General features: G+C 41.6%; 2 long non-coding RNA genes and 1 other non-coding gene across 3 annotated transcripts in view; 2 read left to right on the plus strand and 1 right to left on the minus strand.

Annotated features, from left to right (window-relative positions):
- Positions 1 to 2,817, minus strand: part of LOC148349957 (uncharacterized) — a 47,854-nt gene extending 45,037 nt beyond the window's left edge. Inside the window, exons 1-2 of the long non-coding RNA XR_015853027.1 lie at positions 2,707 to 2,817; positions 2,371 to 2,469 (exon numbers count right to left, since the gene is read on the minus strand). This is a non-coding gene — a long non-coding RNA (uncharacterized LOC148349957). The remainder of the gene's footprint in view (positions 1 to 2,370; positions 2,470 to 2,706) is intronic.
- Positions 2,736 to 8,240, plus strand: LOC148349958 (uncharacterized). Its single transcript, XR_015853028.1, has 3 exons — positions 2,736 to 2,891; positions 3,748 to 3,834; positions 7,268 to 8,240. It is a non-coding gene; the product is annotated as an uncharacterized LOC148349958 (long non-coding RNA).
- Positions 8,241 to 15,534: 7,294 nt separating this feature from the next.
- On the plus strand, positions 15,535 to 15,607 carry trnaa-ugc (transfer RNA alanine (anticodon UGC)). Its single transcript has one exon. It is a non-coding gene; the product is annotated as a tRNA-Ala (tRNA).
- Positions 15,608 to 17,384: the final 1,777 nt, after the last annotated feature.

Consider the following 17,384-nt stretch of genomic DNA (forward strand, 5'->3'; position numbering starts at 1 on the left):
CCATCTGGTATCGCTGCACTTGTCAACAGGAGTGATCGGTGCACTGCCAGGTTGATCTTTGGGGAGACAAGGGCGCCACTGTTGCGTTTGAGATATGCAATTTGATTGGCAGGATTAGCGCGCATCCGAGAATGCGTTTAAGAAAAGATAGAAAAAAAAAATGGCGTGGGGCGCCCGTCACGCGGCAGGTGGTTGACTTTTGGCTTTCATCTGCCGGTTGGCGGCAAGCGCCGTGTGACAGTATCACATGTTGCCGCGGTCGCCTGACGTGATTGCACCGTGTTGCGTTGGAACTGTGACCATAGAGCAGGGCTTCTCAATTATTTTCTGTCATACCCCCTTAGGAACAAGAAAACCCTTTGAGGGCCACCGCCCCCTAGTGTCGTGGAGGTGCAGTTGCACTTTATCTAGGACAGTTAAAAAAATTACAAAAAAATGACAGAGGTCAGATGTGTTCACATTGAGAGAGCCTCGCAGCCCCCAGATACCATGGTGTCACGGTTGCCATGGCGCCCAATTGGTCCCCGCCGTGTGGCGCCAGGTTCTGTCACGATTGCCACGGCGCCCAATTGGCCCCGCCCGTGGACACCAGCTGAAACACGTCGACGGATTGGTCCCCGTGACTACTTAAACACTGTCTTGTGAGTCGCCTTTTGTCAGAGCGTCTCTTGCTAAACTCTGTTGTGATACGTCAAGCCCTGTGAATCCCCAATTTGCCTGTGTTTTTGCTCTTGTTTTGCCAAGCCCTGTGAATCTCCGTTTTTGCCTGTGTTTTGCTCCTGTTTTGTTCTTGCCCTGAGCTGTTTGATTTTGACCACTTCCTCGTACCAAGCAATCTACTTCCACGACTATCGATCGAGTGTGTGTTGATTTCTCTTCTCCCCAATAAACTGTGAGCAACGTTACGCGATTGGGTTCTGCTTCAGGTTTCCTGTTCTGGTTCATGACACGTGGAGCTTTTGTCAAAAGGGGTCAAAAGCCTGTCAAGTTTTACTGTTTTATGACTCTCCACCTGTTGTCAACCGTCAAAACTACACTAAAGATTAAGATTTAACAATAAAAGGAATATGTAGAACTGTACATAAATGCATTCTTGGATTTGGAAATTCCTTTAACAATTATGATAGATTTATGACTTGTCATATGTGTGTAAAAGTGTTATGGAGATAGGATATGAGGTACAATGCAGCTTTCAGCGAAAGGGTCATACACCTGTCTATTTTTATTGTTTCATGGCCCTCCACCTATTGTGAACCATCAAAAAAAAAACAACAAATTAAATTGGGACTGTACTTATATGGTATTTTGGATCTGAAATTCCTTTATGGATTATAGTCAAGTCAAGTCATGTTTATTTATATAGCCCTTAATCAGTATCAAAGGACTGCACAGATCAAAGACTATTGCAAACTACAGACTATTATAACACCATCCCCTGATCTAACACCTACATGAGGGCAAGGGAAAACTTAAAAACCTCAAGTCAAGTCAAGTCCTGTTTATTTGTGTAGCCCTTAATCACGAGAAGAGTCTCAAAGGGCTGCACAGATCAAAGAATATTGCAAACTATTATTACAGACTATTATGACACCATCCCCTGATCTAAAACCTACATGAGGGCAAATGATACACATATTATCAACATAAAGTATAGATTATTCATATGCTGTAGAGTAAAAGTGTGTTTTAGCCTGTCGTGTGTGAGCAAAAGTGTTAAAAAGCCGGGATTAGTTACAGGAAAAAATGTACAATTTGGCTTTCATCAAAAGGGTCATAAACCTTCAACATCTATAATTTAATAACCCTCCACCTTTTGTAAAACTATCAAAAAAACAACAAAATTAAGATGCATGACCATAATCATATGCATTCTTAGCATTTATAACATGCTAGAAATTTCTGTATAATTATGATAGATTTATAACCTGTCATATTCGAGCAAATGAGTGAAGCAGTTATGATTTATGGCAGGAACTAAAAATAATTGTTTTCGTCAAAAGCGTCACAAAGTTTTACTGCTTGACAACGCGCGTGTCATAAACAGTCAAAACAGTAATGTTTTCCAGATATGCTCTAAAATTTCAAAAAAGCATTATTGTTGTTATGAATAGTCATATTTATTTAAATAAGTTACAGTATAATGATTTATGACTGCAATGAATATACAATGAAGTGTCATAAATGTGTCAATATTTATAGTTTTATAACCCTCCACCAGTTGTAAACTGTCAAAAGAGAAATAAAATGCAGATTTAGGCCTGTACTTACCGTGAAGTGTCATAAATGTGACAATATTTATAGTTTTATAACCCTACACCAGTTGTAAACTGTCAAAAGAGAAATAAAATGCAGATTTAGGCCTGTACTTACCGTCTTCAAGAGGAATAACTTGACGCCATGATGTCTTTTTAATTACAGTGACGTCACCACGATAAACCCCCTGTCCATTATAGCGCCAGAAAAAAATCCCTGGAAAGAACAAAAATAGCAATTTTATTTTCATTTATATTATACTTTCATAGTAGACCTACGTTTTTATCTGATTGAGAAATGTTGTGTCTCATTAAATAACGTGGCTAACATGGCAGCTAACTCGGCTAATTTCGTAAGCTAGCTAACAAACAAAGAGCAATAGCTCCATATCTGTTCAGCGCTCGTTTTTTTGTCAAACAAAAAAGTAAAAGGCAACAGCTAAAATAAACTCACATTAGGGTTGTTCGTCGAAACTCCGTGAAAAATGAGTCAATATTGGCTCTAGTTGATTATATGGTATGAGAAAACTACAAACCGGAAGTGGACAATTTCGCCAGAACACAAACAGAAGTCACTGCAGAAGGGGATCCAAATGTGCACTCTTTCGACTATTATCTACTAAGGAAATTTGTTTTATGGTAATGGATACAACTTTTGTGATTTCATCATTGTTGTTTCCTACTGTGTGTTGTAATTAGTCATTCATCAACATAACTTTTTTTTTTCATGCTAGCTAAAACGTAAATGAGCTAAGGTGCACTAAAACAAACTCAAAAAGAAAAAAAAATCTTCAATAAAAAGCAAAATCGTACCTACAGTGGTCTGATATAATTACAGACTTAATTAACTCGTGGTTATTTGCATTAAGTAACAATGTAACAAGGACTGAAGTAAGTCTTTGCAATAAATAAATGCTAATCTGTCCTTCATAAATTAGCTAATTTGTTGATGCTAAACTAAAACCAAGTATAAATACTTGTTAACCTCAAAACAATAGAGGATTACAATGAAATAGATATTATGGCTTAGAATGTAAGAGAGACTACGAATAGATACATGCAAAGAGATGTATACAATTTGATTTGATAATGGTTGTGAGCCTCCCTGTGCGGAGTTTGCATGTTTTCTCCTTGTCTCCGTCCGTTTCGTCTGGGTACTCCGGTTTCCTCCCGTATTCCAAATACATGCGTGCCATGTTGATTGGCCGGTTCAAAATGTCCTTATGAGCGTGCGAGTTATATGTCTGTGTCCTGCGACTGGCTGGCAAGCGGTTGAGGGTGTCCCCGGCCCACTGCCCGAAAATAGCTAGAATGTGCTCCCGTGCGCCCGCGACCCGACTGAGGATAAGCGGTGCAGATAATGGATGGATGGATGAATATCTTGATCATTTATATAACTTAATAGAATTTGTATCGTCAAAAATAAGCATCACAGTATTAGCATAAGCGTTTTTACAGCCATCATAAGGACATTTTTCTTTTATGCCCATTACAGGTGTGTGCAAAGAAACCTGCAATTTGTGGGAACAGTCGAACACTCGCTGTCAGAAGCCAACCTGTGTTGCGCTGGCACTCCGAGGAGGTAAGGATGTGGAAAAAATATCAAATATATATTTCCTTTTACTCGGTAATTGGTCTTATTTTGTCCCAAAATGCCGGTTTCTTGTCGGGAGTGTGAAGGAGGCTCGTGTGTCCTCTGGTAGACAGATGGTTCGAAGCGCGTTTTGTTTGGAGTCTGGAAGAAGACGAGCAAACCTCCCTGCTGGGAATGCACTCGGAAAAAAAAGAAAGTTTTAGAGTAAATGGAACTTTTGAATCACAGTATTAAGAAGCTATACGCTTCTATACGGTTGTTTTTTTGTTTTTGCTACGAATGGCCGAAACGTGGGCGTTAACTAACACTAGAGTTGAGAAGTTTGTTTTGGACTTTTAAGAAGTCAAGTCCTATTCTATATGATCTCTCGAAATATATTAGCTGCCTGGCAAACAGCGTACCAACTTTATGCTGTGGAATAAGATATTTTTGGCCCCTCTTTTTGGTATTTTCCCCACGATACGACATCAACAACAAATTATATTGTGTGCCCAAAACCGTTTTAACCTTGGGGTTTTGGTGTGCTTGACTGTGCTAGTAGCGTCTCTAAGATGCTGGTCTACTATTGGTTTGCCTTAAGGCATCATGGAAATGTTGATATGCTATTTGGTGAACTACTTCCCATAACGCTTTTCTCTATTCAGTTAAGAATCTCGTGTGCTTGGTAAAGACTTTGTGAGTTGTCAATGAAATACTTATTTTGATTACCGTTTTTGTTTGTTAGAGGTACAAGACTTGCGATGATGCTGTAGGGAGAAGCAAAAAAAATGATAACAATGGAAACAAAAAGGGCACATGAATTGCTACACTTGCTATTGCTAAGTTGCATGGCCGTAACCAATCGACAATGGGGACTATTAATCAAAATAAAGAGGCAATTTATTCAATTCATTCTTCAGGGCATAGCTCAAGTTTTAATTGAATTAGAATTCAGTTTTTATTTTAGTCCGCCTTCTCCCTCCCCTCTGTATCAGCTAGCTTCCTAACCGGACCAGCTTAAGTCACGTCACACCAAAGGTAAATCAAATTTCATTCTTGCTTTATTTTCACATTGTATTATCATATTTCTAATCGTATTTGTTATCTATGCGTGTCTCTTACACACAATTAGTACTTACTGTATACTGATCTGTTAGTTAAATGTTTTGATCTGGTTTAGTTGTATTCTCACCCCATTACCATAAGTCCTATCCCCCCTGTACGACAATTTTGCGATCCCCACCTAAGGGCGGATTACATCATATCCTGGGTGTCTACTCTAGTTATAAATCACTACCTCATTATTTAAAAAAGAGCCATTGATAAAAAATATGGTGTCTTTCTTCTCTCTCTCCCTTGTACAAAATATCTATCCTAACTATTTTATGAATCCCAATTTGTGTTGGCGTTTGTGTGTGACTTATAGGCTCCGACAGCGGTACCAATTTTCAGAAAGATGTATACAGTTGTACTAATGGCCGCTGCGAGTGTCATTCGCTAGGGTTTTGTGTCAAGCCAGCTCCAAAAAATCCTTAAACCTCATTTCTGTACAAGCAACTCCGGCGCTGCATGCAAACCTTTGGCGCTCCCTGGTGGCTCCGTGACACTTTTCCAACAAACCACAACCCCAACAACCTCCTCCAAGTAGAATGCCCGGCGATAAGCCCATTCGTTCTGCTTTGTATTTAGTAAAGAAAAATTCTGCTGTATTTAAAGTCATTGGGAAAAAAATCAAATAAGTCCATCTATCTTGATAACAATCATTAAAGACAAAAGCAACCCTGCATTGCTTTTATTTTCACAAACCCCAAAACAGTTTCTCCGCGTTGGTCGAATTTGTTAAAGGGCGAGAAGTAAAAGGTTCTTGACACCTCGCGAGGCCTGCAAATGAATGTTTAAACGGGTAAGAGAGCACCAAAGGAAAGAGCTAATGGAGTAGCCACTTTTAGCACCTTCACAAAATCAAACAAACACATAAAGGACTCCTCTTCATATCGCGCTTAAGAGTCATACATGCAAGTCAGATTTGTCGAGCACCCTTTAAGAAACGATCAGTGAATATTTGACAGGTAGAAAGCGGAGGCTTTATTGATTGGCGCGAGCGGCATTCAGTGGCATGGAAAATACAACGTCCTCCCTCTCAATTTGCCAGTAATGTTGCACGTCACCTCTCGTCGGCAGCCTATAATTTGATAAATCAATAAGGCAACATCAAGATGAGTAGACCTGACATTTTGAAGGGAAGGGCTGTCCCACCATCTGATCAATTTGGGATGGAACATTAAACACAGAAAGCCTTTGTCTCACTGGGGATTTTTGCAAAAACAGGCAAAAGTATTGGGACTGTTGAGGAACGGCTTTTTCTTCAGCGTGTTCGTTCCGAATACAGAGAATTCCGGTTTTTGAAATAGAGGCTGTTCAGGGACAGACCAGAATGCAGGACGCAAGGAGATGTAAAACGGGAAGGAAACCCTAAAAAGGGGGCATTTGTTAAAGAAACAAAAAGGACTTTGCTAATGATAAGGGAGAGTGAAAGCAGGACTGCTCAGGGTGACGACTTGAAAAGCAAACTTGAGAGGGGATCCTGGGGTGGGGAGGTGGGAAGAAGGTTGGAGCGGCAAGTTTTGGAGGGACTAAACTTTGAACGAGGAGGGAACTGAAGAAAAAAATCTTGGTAGGAGAAGTTTGTCGTATTGGCGAGTGACTGTCTTCAGGAATCAAAACGAATCAGCAACATGGAGGTGGGAACCCAGAGTACCCATGGTAGAGGTGGCTAATTGGCCGGAGGAATTGTGAGGGGGGACTGAAAAATGAGGCAATGCTGCCATCTTTTGAATGAGAAGGACTGCACGCACCTAACCATGACATATTTGGGCCCCGGTGCTGTGGAAGACTGCTGTCACTGTCATGTACCACGGACAGACTGAAGAGATCTTTTCTTCCTCATGCCATGAGGCTCTTTAACTCCACCCGGCAGAGTAAAGGCCCACATTAGACCTTCACCCCCAACATTGCATATTACCGTATTTTATTGCAATGTGTATTCTGTGTAGCGCTATCTAGATACTCTATATAACACGCTACAGTGGGTATTAGCACGTCACATTGGGTATTTGTATATTGTATTCTTTTTGCTTTATTATTGTATTGTTCTCAGCGCAGGGATGCTGCTGGAAATGTGAATTTCCCTGCGGGGATGAATAAAGTATCTATCTATCTATCTATCTATCTTATTTGTGCTATCCATTCATTTTTTGGACTGCTTATCCTCACTAGGGACACGCGGGGTGCTGAAGCCCATCTCAGCCATCTTCGGGCAGTGGGCAGGGGACACCTTGAACCAGTCGCAGGGCACACAGGGACAGACAACTCACTCGCTCATTCACATCTAGGGACAATTTGACACTGCCAATTAACCTGACATGCATGTTTTTCGGAACAGGGGAGGAAACCGGAGTGCCCGGAGGAAACCCACTTAAGCTCGAGAGAAGATGCAAACGGCGTACAAGAAGGCTGGTAACTGGATTTGAACCCGTGACCTGAGAAGTGTGCCACGGACGCGCCGCCCACTAGCAATACGCGTGAAACAATTTAACAGTATATTTTCTTACCAGTTCGGTTTACTCGCAACAAAACATAGCCCCTTAAAACCTTAACGAGATGCAGGAACAAAGAAATACATTTCAGAATTCAATAAAACAAACTTGTCATCTTCCGAAGCACAAAAATACGGCTTGTATGCTAAAAAATGATTTTGTTCCCCTCAAGAGGCCTCATACATTATGCTGTGTCTACGTAGATCTTCCTTTTGGCATTGTTGATCCTTTTCATCATTTCTACAAGCGGGAAACAAAAGGCAGGGCAATCATTTGTGAGCCGCGACTCCAAACACACTCTGCCGCCTACTTCACTGAAAGAAATGTTGCGCTTTGCGGTGTTTGGTGTAGGAAGTATCGACATTGTTAGTGATTTGTGGACTTTTCCACTCAAAACGTCATTCTTCCTTAAATACTTTGTATACGGATCAAGTAATTGTGCAAAAAAGGGAAGCAAACATACAAAAATTATTTGACTCTAATTCAAATAATTCAAATTAGATGATTCAGTAAAAATTTTCACCCACAACTGCTATTTAAGGTCAACAAAAATATAGTGCCAGAAAACATCCATAAATGATTCACTCGGAAAGAGGGAAATTATAACTTAAGAGGCTGTAGTGAATTCCTAATCCCAAAGGTGAGAACCACCAGCAAAAGTATGTGTGTGTCTGTGTGCGGATTCAAACTTTGGAACAATTGACAGGACGAGATCAAACAATGTCCAACTTTTCACGTCTTCAAATTTAAATACAAAAAAACATTCCTGGCGGAATACAGAGATGAAGAAAATGGGGTATGAGTGATACGAGAGATTGGGAATACTGCGTCTACAACTATGGTTAACTTTGTTGCTATTGTTATAACTGTCATTATTAATATTATTACAAATGTTGTTATTATCATTGGTGTATTTAGTAGGGAAGATGAAGGGGTAGGGAAAATAAGCATCTGCTGCTTACTACCCCTTTTTGAACATAATGATGCTAGAGCATTTGTCCTGTATCAACAAATAAACCACCTTAAACTTGTCCCCCTCCACAGTTACTTAAAATTATTGCCCTTTTTTCATAAATAACGGTTTCAAAACAAGGTACAAGCAGAGTTAGTATGTCACAAATAACTGCAAACAAAAATGTCATGGATGGATTATCCTTCAGCGCAGTGGGCGCATGTGAGAGAGAGAGGGGAGCGTGTTGTGTTGCGTAGCTCCGCCCAATTCTACTGCTCACCCAATTATATTGTTCTGTGTGCTTGGCTAGCGTTTGTGGGTATTTACACTTAGTTTTTGTTTTTTTTTTAACATTTTACTATACATTATTTAATGAGCTCCCCTATAAAGCTTGCGTGTTGGTGTGACACCTTGACAGTAAACAGTAGGTAAAACTGTGCCTTTTATAGACCGGACCGAACAATTGAAGTTATTCGAGTAGTTTCAGCTATGCACGTACCTAACCAGTCATGGCGCGTATCAGAATTTGGATGCTACGGAGGTATTTGCACGAGTAGCATTTTATCATCGAGCCGTTTGTGCTCATGAAAAGAGCCATCTACTGTAGCCTACGGCTCGCGAGCTATAGGTTCACGACCCCTGCTTTAAAATATGGAGCATAACGTATTACTCTACCAAGTAGTCTATCACTAAACAAATCTAAAATGAAATAACATGTGTGTAGAAATGTCTGCACGTATACTTATTCATAAATACATATTATTAGTATTTGTGCTACGACAACATCCAAACCTATCATTTCAGCCCGGTCTGTCAGTGAGACATTTTTTGCGTAATAGCCGGCCTCACGACTCGTCATTATTACGACACGCGGGAAGCCGGAATGCACACCATTACCCCGCTGGGCTCCCCAAGGACAGTGGAAAAGAAACAAGTGGAAATAAAAATATCATCAGAGATAATGTAAGCAGAAGGAGAAAGAGATGAAAAGTGTCTCTCAGCGCGCCAAAACATGTTTGCGTGCGTTGAAGAGGGCCGGGGCAGCTCCAGTGCAGCTAAAAATGACTCCGCTTCGCCTTAACCAACAACTCTTGATGCTCGTTAATGCCGGTGCTTGAGATAAAAAACAAAATAATCTTAAAAAAAAAAATAACGGGCAGAGTTAATAATTAAAATCCCGTTCACCGGCAGGCTTTTTAGAGGTTTTTGACATTTTCAAGACCCGCAGGATGTCACTGGGGATTGATTAGGCCTATAAACAAAGCAATAAAGTGGCTTTCCTCTCATCAGCGGACATTAAATGAAAGTGTTAAGCGGCTATCAACAGCGTTGTTTTGGGGATTTGATTGCACTCGTAGCTGTATATGAAGCCATTGGAAGCTGAATTAGCACTATAGCTCTCACACTACCTTGCGGAAAATCATGCTGATGAAATTGGCTTATTGTTTTTATTTGCATGCTTCCTACGGGTGCTTGAAATCCTGGATAATGCTCGATTTTGAACGTATCAGAAGAGTTATTATCATTGTCATCAGGGTTGGGTAGGGTTACTTTAACTTGATTACTCTCAATGACTTTTGGATGACTCCAATACCAAATATGCAAATAAAAGACAAAAGAAACTAAATATGAATAAAATGACAAAATTTTGTGCAGGCTCGGGGAGTAACGGAATACACGGAAGGGCAAAATGATGTTGGCAAGCCGTTTGGATTTATTTTCATTTTGTTTCTGTCGCATTTGATGTTCGTTTTGCCGGAGATCAAAGAGATCAAAGCCAGGAGAGAAAGCTTACCACGTGTTGTGAGTCATCATTTTATTCCTATTTAGTTCCTTTTGTCTTTTATTTGCATATTTGGTATTGGAGTAATCCAAAAGTCATTGAAAGTAATCAAGTTAAAGTAACCCTACCCAACCCTGATTGTCATAGAGCAACAGGATATTGTTCGGAGCATCCATCCATCCATTATCTGCACCGCTTATCCTCAGTAGGGTCGCGGGGGTGCTGGAGCCCATCCCAGCTATCTTCGGGCAGTGGGCAGGGGACACCCCGAACTGGTTGCCAGCCAATCGCAAGGCACACAGGGACAGACAATTCGCTCGCTCATTCACACCTAGGGACAATTAGAATCGATCAATTAACCTGATAGGCCTGTTTTGGAATGTGGGAGGAAACTGGAGTGGCCGGAAAAAACCCACGCAAGCACGGGGAGAACATGCAAACTCCACACAGGAGGTTTGATCTCATGACTTCAGAACTGTGCCCCACACGCGCTAACCACTGTGCCGCCGTGCTGGCCCATTCATTCATTCATAGTTAAAAACAAAAGACAAAAATTCACAGAATAAGTATCCAGAATCAAGAGAGATCAAACACAATACCCATAGATAACACAATATAAACAGTAAAAGTGCATACAAAGCACAGTGTGTAACATTTAACGCCTCCTGGCTATAAGGTAAATCATAAAAAAACAAGACAATATTGATTTGGGGTGCAGCATTTGAAAATTGAAGGCTTCCACATCATGACTTTAAGCTAAAAGACGGTGGCAGAGTAACACGTGATTTGCGTGCATTTCTTTAAAGCGCTTGAATAAACGACTTTTTTCGTCCTTTTGAGGGTTTGTTCTGCCCCGAACAGGCCCGATAAAGTAAGGTCAAAGAAGATAGGGACAATGGAAAAAAAGCACAAGGGCTCTTTTAACTCAGATGGGCATAATTAATACATACTTAATAGAGAAAATATTATGCTTTCATTTTTTTAAGGACTCGCCTCCACAGTGCAATTGTGTCCAACTGTCATCGTTGTTAACCCGGCATTGTGGAAAAGGTTGTCATGATAATATACTGCAGTAATGTGACCAGTTCGGTTATTGTTAGTTGGTGGTTGTGATGTCAAGGATTGAAAAGTGCTTGGATATTTGGTGAAGTTGGGGAAATGCTCAAAACGGTTGCCATGTTTCTCAACAAATCTGCTTAAAAATGACGCCGACATTGCTCTCTTTTTTTTCCCTTCCCTCGTGATTAACGGCAGCTGGCATGAGCTTCTATGGCATTGTCCTATGAAGAGTCATTGCTCAAAAGAACAGGCGCTTTCTACACCCGAACAATGCACGATGAAATGTGTATTAGTGTAAGGATTGGGTATCAATTATTTTGGCCCATACAAAAATGAATGTGGCGTTTCCCAGTGGTCAATTGTAATGGAAAGAACTTCCCGCAACCAAAAATGTAAGCTATATATATTACTGTCGATTTAACCCAACCCATATGGGCAGAGATTTGTCTCCAAAATATATACACACGTTTTTTTCAATTCCACAAATATGATCCAGCCCATTGACAGAAAAAGATTCTGGATAGTAACATCTCAAATAAGTACAAAGTATGTGGAAGCAGCATAATTTTAGTGATCAATGTCCGAAAAACACAAACGGACCTATGCCTAATGGTGTCCTCGGTCCAGTCAGTTATTTAATGGCTTGCGGCGACAGGCTTCCACGGTGCTTTCCTCTTAGAATTTGACATAAATGTGTTTTTTGAAATTCCCATTCGTGCACTCCATTTAAACTCATACTGCTACTCCCGCTGTTTTGGCTCAACAATACGCACGCATCCTGTGCTTATTCGGTAAAGACTGATCTGGAGTCTATACCTTTGTTATGTTATCGTCATTATCGAGGGCAGTGGTTCTCAATCGGTAAACCTTTAGGACCCACCATTCCATCCTAATGACAAATGTAAGGTGGGTTTGGGGTACTTCCCCAAAAGTGTGTATTTCTAAACCAGATGGTATCACGTTTCTGTTTCAAATGTTGGTACCGCCCAAAGAGGCATTTCTTTCTTTCTCTGTCTTTGTTATGAAATGAAATGATCTGCATTTATATAGTGCTTTTCAAGTCAATGACTTCCCAAAGCGCTTCACATTTCCCAATAGCGGCCGTGATCTGTGCAGCCATGTAAGGCGCTAACCTGCTTATTGGGGGTATTGGGGGTTCAGTGTCTTACCCAAGGACACTTCGACATGTAACACGGACAAGCCGGGATTCAAACTGGGATCCCTTGATCCCAAGACGATCACTCTACCTCCTGAGCTACTGCCGCCCCCACTACTTCTACCTAAATAAAAACTGTTTGGTGGGGGAAGGGCCCCCAGAGTTAGGAGCGCGGCCAAGGGGACGGAAGTAAGTTCCTCCTCTCCTGGCCCCTCCCCCTCTCCAACTGCTGTTGTAACAAGTCGAATGCCTGGTGTATCTTTTTTAGCGATAAGCCAACTCAAAAGAGCTCTCCCACAACATGTAAGAGGTCGATTAAGACCCCACACAAGCTGCACTCCAACGACAAAAATCTCACTTTACAATTTTTTTTCAATTAAATGATTCTGAAGTTTAAAGCACATATTATGTATTCATACATATACATACATTGTCATGATTGCCCGTTTTGGAACCCCTTTGGCAGCTTGATTGGCGCCAACAGCCCGGACAAGCTGATTGGTGGCCACACCCTTCTTAAACCCCCGACTTCAGTTCAAACTTTGTCAGATCGTTCCGAGCTGTTGTGTTTCACTCAGTGAGCGTTCCCGTCCGACTCCGTCCCTGTTAAAACCTGTTTTTGACCCGTTTCTGAACCCGACTACGCCTGTTCTGCCTGCCGCCTGCCTACGACCACTATTACGAACTTTACGTCGCCTCTGATCTCCGGCCGTGGTCAAACGACTTGCCATTCCCGCCTGTCTTCTTCTGACACGGAAGTGTCACTCCCGCCTTGCTCGTTCCCGCTCTCCGCCAGTCTTCGGATCAAGCAAGCCTTACTCTCACTCTCTTTCAATAAAACCCGAGAAACGCATGCAATTGAGTCCTGTGTCTGTGACATATATATATATATTCAGCTTTTTTTGTACAACTGCAAATATCACTTCAATGAATAACAGAATGCATGAAAGGGAGTGGGACAAAAACCCACATTTGGGTCCCGACCCTCCAGCTGAGAAAAACTGATCTAGAGTACTACAATAGCTTATTACCATAGGCTCCTATCCCCCGCTTTACGGCAATTTCACTTTATAATCCTCATAATGGATTCACGTCATATTCCGGGGTTCACTAAATCTTTCAAACTCAATTGTTGTGTTTAAGATTCAGTCTACGAGTCCAGTATTGTTTCTGGTCCAAAAACATGAACGAGAGGCCCCTGGTCAGTCTCTTCAGTCCAACCCAGTACTTAATACGCAGCATCGGGGAAAAATATATAAGGTGCAAAATATTTCACCTCCATAGATTGGGTGAGTGAAAGGCTGCAGTTCCACTGCTACATTGTGAAGCACGCGGTCGGTTTGACGAGTCCACTTAAATCACGAGACATGCTTTCCTCGTCCAGCGGGTTAAGGAGTGTTGGTATGGCAACAGCAGGGAAACGAGTGAAACGGGTAGAGAGCGGATCACTTTGTCCCTGAGACGAGAGTCCCGTTCATTATAACTGATGACTTGTCAGCGTCTTCACTACCTGCCAGTGTGGTGATGAAGGCCCGGGCAGGAAGTTGTCCGGGAAGGTTAGGAAACTTTCATTTTCAGATGGTTGTTACGGACAACCAGTGGTGAAGGTGTTTTGACTTGGATTTTAACAACAAAATAAAACGACCGCAAAATAAGAACGATGATGACGGCCTACTACAAAGATGGAAAAATGCGACGATAATATAAAACGGCTACATAACGTGAGAACATACGAAAGGAAAATACGTTGATCTTAATACAATGCCGGACAAGCGCATTGATAAAATGCGATGACAAAATACAATGACGACATAATATGATAAAATCCAATAATAATATAATACGATGACCAAATCCAACGCTGATGAAATTGAACTACTGCTAAATCCAACGACAAGAAAATACAACAACGACGACACAATACGATGAAATTTAACCATAAGTAAATACGACGATGACAGATACAAATATGACAATATAGATAGAGACTTTATTCATCCCCGTGGGGAAATTCACACTTCCAGCAGTATCCCCTTGTGTTGAAGAATAAAGCAGGCGGTGTTGTATCCGGAGTCACGTGATTGAAGTCCCCAGAGATTAACAGGATGGCCTCGGGGTGCTGTGTTGTAGTTTAGCAACAGCGGAGCAGATGACGTCACACGCTAGGCCAAAAGTTCGATGGATGGAAATCTTTGTGCCCAGGGTTACACCACCTCATGTCCGCGTAGATAGCGAGTCCGGCTCCTCTCCGCTTCCCGCAGGCTTTTGTTTCTCTAACAGTGCTGAAGCCGGGTAGCTCCGGGTAGCTCCACGTTAGCGTCCAGGATGCTAGATGTTTCCGTAAAACACCGCAAACTGCACTCCCTGTACGCTTTTTTTTTCACCAGCACAGCCAGTTCGTCGGTCTTATTTGGTACCATGATTACGGACGGTACCTTATAACGCCGCTAGTTGCTTAGCTAGCTCCACGTTAGGGCCCCATCATCGCGCCGGCACCAGAGTTCTTCAGGGCGAGGGGTTGATTCCTCGAATCAACGCATTTTTGTGCGTTAAAACCCATAACCATAGGATAGAAAGTCATCCAAAGTGTCGTTGTCAAACGGGACGAAAAACACCAAAAATAGAGGCAGACACTTAAAACGATAAATCACAAAAAGAGCCAAATAACATGGAGCTGCTGGAAAGGCTGCCGCTTGCGGCTGCGCCGCTTTGATCTGATATATTCATACTCATAATAAAACAAAACTCAATTTGTACAAAATACGATGTACAACGACAAGATAATACAACAACGACAAAATTTAACTTCGACTAAATACTATTTGGGTTTGTCTAACGCTAACCCAACCATAACAAAATAGGATGACGAGAAAACACAAGTTGATCACTATACGACGGCAAAATACAACGTCGCGATAATACAACGACAAAATAGAATTTGTACAAAACACGACAAAATACCTTGACCCCAAAATACAACGGTGACAAAATATGACAAAATACATTATGTAAAAAATACGACGACAAAATAGAATTTGTAGGTATTTATTTATCCTTATGTCCGGATCGGTCCTCCATTAAACAAAGTCACAATTGTGTGAAGAAAATGTTACACTCTTTCATTATTTCAACATGGCTTACATCTACTGTCTTTGTTTACTTCGGGGGATTAGCTCAAATGGTAGAGCGCTCGCTTTGCATGCGAGAGGTAGCGGGATCGATGCCCGCATCCTCCAATATTTTTTCATTGGGGCGGCAGTAGGTCAGGAGGTAGAGCGCTCGTCTTGGGATCAAGGGATCCCAGTTCGAATCTCGGCTCGTCCGTGTTACATGTCGAAGTGTCCTTGGGTAAGACACTGAACCCCCAATACCCCCAATAAGCAGGTTAGCGCCTTACATGGCTGCAAGGCTGCTATTGGGAAATGTGAAGCACACTGTAAAGCGCTTTGGGAAGTCATTGACTTGAAAAGCGCTATAGAAATGCAGATCATTTCATTTCATTTTGTCCACATGTTTGCCCCATTTTTGTGATCTTTTCAACTCACTATATATATATATAAAATAAAAATCATTGATTTGACAAGGGGCCTTTCAGGACACTCAAGGTCATTGTTGGATAGATACAAAAAAATCACACGACACTACAAATGTTCAAATCAAAATGACAAATCTAAACAGACCCCAGGATGATCCAGTGATGCAAGGAAACCATTAAAGCAGGCGTTAAGCAAATCCAACCTTCTTGTCGAGGTCCCCCCAAAAGTAACATCAAGTCTATTTTGTTCTTTCACGGAGTTCACTTCACCTCAACTTTCCAAGACTGGTATGTTCGGTAATAAAAAGGGGTGAGGAGAATGCCACATTAGCATGTAATAAGAGTGAAGTCTCTAATGAGGTTGCCCTTTGAAAAAAAGAACAACTCTGTTGTGCTCGTCAGCAAAGAGACTAATTGTCTGTGAAGGTTCACAGACTTTCGTGAACTGCGCTCGCGTTCAAACTTTTTCAAGATTTTTCTTTTCGAGATTATGGTTCACTTGATACAGTAGACGCCAAGGATGGAGCATTCCCCGCCTTACGAGTAAGATGCTGGTCCGCTATCAGTTTGCGTCCAGACGTCACGAAGATATGCGATTGGCAGAACTTCCTCCCACAATGCTTCTATCTCTATTTGTTCGGTTCAGAATCTCCTCTAATAACCATTTAGTTTAGCTCTCATGATTAGTGATGATAACTATGGAAAAGAAGCTTGCGATGATCAAGAAAGACGAAGAAGGCACACGTGTCGTTACCCTTACCAAGTACAAAGGTCCAAATTCATGATTAAAAATAAGGAGGCCAATAAAGCAACAAAGTCCTCGAAGGGTATGGCAATTCTCGCAAGTGGGAATTTTAAAATCCGTTTTAATCCAAACTGAGGGAGAAGCTTGAAGATGATAACAATGGAAATTGAGCTTGAGATAATAAGGAAATACAATTTTTTAGTATTTTGGCGGCCTGTTACATTGAAAAGTTAGATCGTACTCGTCGGATGGTCAGAAGAGCACCAAGAAATGCTAATCACCAGCGGATACTCGTGTACTGATATCGGGTTCCAGAATAGACTAGAGCGGCAGCTGTGAAAAGGCAAGAGCAGTGCTGCTGGTCCAGCTTCCTGCTAACAGTCTTTAATAAATTCACTGTCCATTACAAGTTTGCCGTGCTTGACGATCAGCATCGCCACCTCGTAGTTCCCCTTTGTAGCATTTTCATTTGAATCGCAGTTAGCATTTGTGGTCGGCATGTTTGGTCTGGCATCGCCTCTTGAAATGATGTTCTTTGAAACAGCCACCGTCTCTTGGCAAATTAGGCAGACGCAGTTGTATTTTTCCTCTTGTCCTGGAACCGGCAGCCCTTCACAGTCCACTCTCCTTTTTTTATTTACAGTCGCCATGTCAAAAATAGAGTGGGCTAAAATTCTCACATGAAGCCAACGGGCAAGATGGCCAATGGGCTACTACCATCTGGTGAAATGGT

Source organism: Urocampus carinirostris, chromosome 16, assembly GCF_059441175.1.
Source record: "Urocampus carinirostris isolate Australia breed hairy pipefish chromosome 16, RoL_Ucar_1.0, whole genome shotgun sequence".
NCBI classification, from domain to species: domain Eukaryota; kingdom Metazoa; phylum Chordata; class Actinopteri; order Syngnathiformes; family Syngnathidae; genus Urocampus; species Urocampus carinirostris.